Source organism: Triticum aestivum, chromosome 5B (assembly GCF_018294505.1).
Source record: "Triticum aestivum cultivar Chinese Spring chromosome 5B, IWGSC CS RefSeq v2.1, whole genome shotgun sequence".
Lineage (NCBI taxonomy): Eukaryota > Viridiplantae > Streptophyta > Magnoliopsida > Poales > Poaceae > Triticum > Triticum aestivum.
In genome coordinates, this window is record NC_057807.1 from 22,279,911 (window position 1) to 22,285,441 (window position 5,531).

Sequence of the window (5,531 nt, forward strand, 5' to 3'; positions counted from 1 at the left end):
AAAAAGAAACATAAAAATAGAGATAAGGAAAACGAGAGGTCGACCTGTAGTTTCCTGATGAAAACGCGAAGACCAGCACAGATCGACCAGCGACACAACAAATCTAGGCCAAGTGAGGAGGAGAACAACGGACCTGCAAGTAATAGACACCCAAGATCCAAAACTGGTCAACCATGACAATTTGAACACAGAAAAGAGGAAAGAACCGAGAGGAGAACCACCTTAGCCGACGTCACCCCAGCGCGCCGCCATCCGAGCCCCTCGGCGACCAACCCAGTGACGACTCATGGACCAGGGAGCAGGACTACAGAGAGGATTGAACAACAAAACGAAAGGAGGAGGGGAGGAGAAGAGGCGGGCGATGACGCAGGATAAGGGAGACGACGAACTGCTATCTTTATAACCAACAAGAGAACAGAAATGTTCCACTTTCATAAAGCTGAGAATTTTAAAAATGTATAGAAAATGCATAAATGGTGCATGGGATTTGAGAAAAATATACAAAAAATACAGAAAATCTATTTGGTGGCAGCCATGTGGACCGAGGAAGTAACTAAGGGACCAATTGAACCAAAAACAAACTAAGTAACCAAAATATCACATCAAGATGCTAACAGTACATCAGTGAAATTATTACATAATACAATTATAAATACTGGAAGCGAGTCTGTCTAGCATGATAAAGTTCAACCTACTTTTAACCAGATTAAATCAAGGACCAACAACAAACAATAAATATCAAGTACAAATTATATGCAATAAAGATACGAGAGAGAAGAAATCTGTATACAAGACGGCTATAAACACTGGAGCATAAATAAGCGACACCTTTAAATACAAATAAAGGGTTCATTGTATGGTGGGCTGATTCACCTTTCCTCGATCACATAACCTACTCCCGTCATCTCTTATCACCAGATCAATCTGTTTATACAATGGAGCTGCCCTGGTTACCTCTCAACAAGAGTGGCCATCCAAGGACAGAACAATAAGTATCGCCTGATCAAAAAGGATTCGAGAGACAAGAGGGAGGATCCAACTCGATACCCACAGGTGCCTCGATTGCTCAAATGCACACTTATTTCAGTCACGGTTAATCATCATCGCCCTAGAAAGAATGGCCTTCCTCACCTCATCGACGCACAGACTAACCAGGAGCCAGCACACACATGGGCTCAGATTCGCCTTTGCTCGATCATGACCCTTCCCCTAGTGTCTCCATCGCCAGATCAATGTGTTCTCACAAGGGTGAAACTGCCCTGGTTATCACTCATCAGAAATGACCATCCAAGGGTAGAGCCACTAAAATAAGCACATGATCAAAATGGCTTAAAGAAACAAGGGGAGGTCGAACTTAATATCCACAAGTGCCTCGGCTGCTAGAGAGCATGCTTATAACAGCCATAACCGATCATCATAGCCCTGCGCCAGCTAAGTCTCTTTTTGATCCAGCGGGCGGGCAAGATCCAACGGCCCAAAACGCATCCGAAATCAAATCCAGGAGCATAGCTATAGGACCAGGTGTTCGGTAACGTAGTAATTTCAAAAAATTTCCTACGCACACGCAAGATCATGGTGATGATATAGCAACGAGGGGAGAGTGTTGTCTACGTACCCTCGTAGACCGAAGCGGAAGCGTTGACGCAGCGTAGAGGAAGTAGTCGTACGTCCTCCGGTTCAACCGATCCAAGTACCGTTACTCCGACACCTCCGAGTTCTTGACACGCGTATAGCTCGATGACGCACCCTCGATCTCCGATCCAGCAGAGGCGCCGAGGAGGAGTTCCGTCAGCACGACGGCGTGGTGACGATCTTGATGTTCTCCTGTTGCAGGGCTTCGCCTAAGCACCGCTACAATATGACCGAGGTGTAATATCGTGGAGGGGGGCACCGCACACGGCTAAGGAACGATCAATGATCAACTTGTGTGTCCTAGGGTGCCCCCCTACCCCCGTATATAAAGGAGGGAGGGAGGAGGTGGCCAGTCCTAGGGGGGGCGCGCCATGAGGAGGGGGAAACCTACTCCAAGTAGGTTTCCCTCTCTTTTCCTTATTTTATTTGGAGGGGGAAGGAAAGAGTACTAGTATTAGGAAGTAGTACTAGTAGTAGTAATAGGAAGAGGGGGAAGGAGAAAGGAAAGGGGGGGCCGGCCCCCCTCCCCAATTCGAATTGGGCTTGGGGGGCGCGCCCCCTTCCCTTGCTCCTTCTCTCTTCCTCCTACATGGGCCCAATAAGGCCCATATACCTCCCGGGGGGTTCCGGTAACCTCCCGGGGCTCCAAACTTCTCCGGAACCTTTCCGGTGTCCAAATATATCCGTCCAATATATCAATCTTTATGTCTCGATCATTTCGAGACTCCTCGTCATGTCCGTAATCATATCCGGGACTCCGAACAACCTTCGGTACATCAAAATACATAAACTCATAATATAACTGTCATCGAAACCTTAAGCGTGCGGACCCTACGGTTCGAGAACGATGTAGACATGACTGAGACACATCTCTGGTCAATAACCAATAGCGGGACCTGGATGCCCATATTGGTTCCTACATATTCTACGAAGATCTTTATCGGTCAAACCGCATAACAACATACGTTGTTCCCTTTGTCATCGGTATGTTACTTGTCCGAGATTCGATCGTCGGTATCCAATACCTAGTTCAATCTCGTTATCGACAAGTCTCTTTACTCGTTCTGTAATACTTCATCTTATAACTAACTCATTAGTTACATGCTTGCAAGGCTTAGGTGATGAGCATTGCCGAGAGGGCCCAGAGATACCTCTCCGACAATCGGAGTGACAAAACCTAATATCGAATTATGCTAACTCAACATGTACCTTCGGAGACACCTGTAGTACTCCTTTATAATCACCCAGTTACGTTGTGACGTTTGGTAGTACCCAAAGTGTTCCTCCGGTAAACGGGAGTTACACAATTCTCATAGTTACAGGAACATGTATAAGTCATGAAGGAAGCAATAGCAGAATACTAAACGATCAAGTGCTAAGCTAACGGGATGGGTCATGTCAATCACCTCATTCTCCTAATGATGTGATCCCATTAATCAAATGACAACACATGTCAATGGTTAGGAAACATAACCATCTTTGATTAATGAGCTAGTCAAGTAGAGGCATACTAGTGACTATATGTTTGTCTATGTATTCACACATGTATCATGTTTCCGGTTAATACAATTCTAGCATGAATAATAAACATTTATCATGATATGAGGAAATAAATAATAACTTTATTATTGCCTCTAGAGCATATTTCCTTCACCAGGGCATCCACATGTAAACCAGAGAAGCACATGAGCTCCTATGATAGCAAGTAAACATGAACAGCAGCATGCAAACCCTAGAATAGCATGGATCCACAACTACAGAGCTCAAGTAGGAACTGATGCATGAGTAGGACATAGAGCATCAACCAGACGAGCACCACATAACATAGCCACGGCCATGCCCCATACAGTAGCCGAAGCAGAGAAGCGGGAGGAAGATGGAGCTCACCGAGGGAGGTTGTAGCAGAGGCAGTACTCAGTGGGTGCCGGGGTTGCGCCTGAACGCCGTCCAACCGGCGCAGAACTGCAACAAAGAACAGATCCACAAACTGTGAGATTTGGCTAAAAAACAAACTTAGCAGAAGAATGCAATGGGTGGAACTCAAACGATAAATTATATGAACTAATTGACAAAATAATTGTTTTGCATATATTTCTTAAGCCCAACATCCCAAAAAATAGATAAGTTCAGTCTGCCAAGCAGATAAATTAATCTAGACAGGTAAGTTTAGCATCCCAAGCACAAGGGACAAAAAATAGAAGCAAGCAGATAAAGCAAGGAAAGGAACAAAAGCAAGAATCCTAGGCCCTACCAGGAGGGAAAAGGCACACATACTTATACTCCGGTAAAAACAAGCGAGAAGCAGACGACCTCCTCTCCCTATCCGTCTTGCAGCGACCCACACAACGCCACACAACCCAGCATGCAAAATCCCAACTATACCCTCATCGGGCTCTGAGAATTACTGGCGGTGACATCCCAGTTTGACACTATTTCAATCTACATTGCTCAATTTTGATTCGACGACCGAGGTCATCCGGGACGGAGATCCAACGACCGAGAACGCATCAAAAAAAGCATCCGACGGCCAGGAATTGCTAAACTCTGAATAGATGGGGGTTCCCGTGAGTATTGCGTGCGGCTTGCCGCACCCCACCTGCCTCAGCAATATCCAACCTGGTAAGGTATGGTTTATATTCCGAAGGTTAAAAAAACAAAAAATATACGGAGCGCCAAAGCCATTGCATGCAAGTGATGCCCAAAGGATCAAGGTTCAATATGATATACTGAAAGAAAGCCGTGATTGATAATTCATCTACTATTATCTCCAGATGACGGGCCACTGGAACAAGAACATCCATCATAGCTACACATTATTCTCACATTGTCCAAAATTGTGTTCATTAGAATTATACAACAAACTAAATATTTTCATCAAAAGAAACTGCATAAAATTTCAAATGATGGTCTTGAAAATTGCATATAATTTAAGGTGCATTCTTATTCTGATAAGGATGAAAAATAAATATATATTGGAACTCTTGTAAAACACAGATCACCAAAATTAAAAGATATCATAGCCACACGTAATTCAGCCCTCATGACACAGACTGTGCTCGAAAAGAATCTTTTCAATCTTGCAGCAACATAGAAGTTCATATCATTATAAACAGAGAGAAAGAGAGACTAAAGTAACAGACCTAAAATATAGAAATATATTTTTGTAGCAGTGACGACCCAAGCAATTAAATTTCACACTACAGTAAGAAATCATAAGCAAAAAGAATTGTACAACAGAATAGAAGGAGATTACAAATAGGCAAAGCATGGCACCAACACATCCTGAGTGCAATAAGCAGGGAGCGAGGGTGAAGCATACAGACCTATTGTTGTGGTTATACAGAACTATTTAGAAGCAAGAGTATAAATCGAAAACTTGACTTGATAGCACAACCTGACATATAAGTTCTAAGTACACATGGGTTTAGACAGATGGCCAATTACCTGATAGATCTATTGTTGTGGTTATGTTGTTGTCCATCCAATAAAAAAGAAAAGGTATCCTTTCTTCTGTAGGAATCTGAGAGGCACACACAAGCTGTTCCAAGTTGTCATGACCAAAGACATATTCAGTATAAGACCAAAAGAAGTAAACCAACAATCTTGGAACATCTAATAGTCAAATGCATATGCAGAAAGACCTACTCTGGCTACCCTGCAACCAATTCGTCTCCTAGTACTGGATAGGAACAAAACCTTCCTTGAGAAAGGACACAACCTCAGGCCAAATCGGTACTCCTTGACAGAAAAAATAGGTACCTAATAAGCTAAGAAGGCAGCAAAAACTACTGTGCAGATACCTAGGACACATCTAGTAATATCCATCCCCTCAATTCCAAGGACCCCAAAAACCTGTATTCAGTGATCTTATTAAAGAAACTACAGAAACATACACTGTA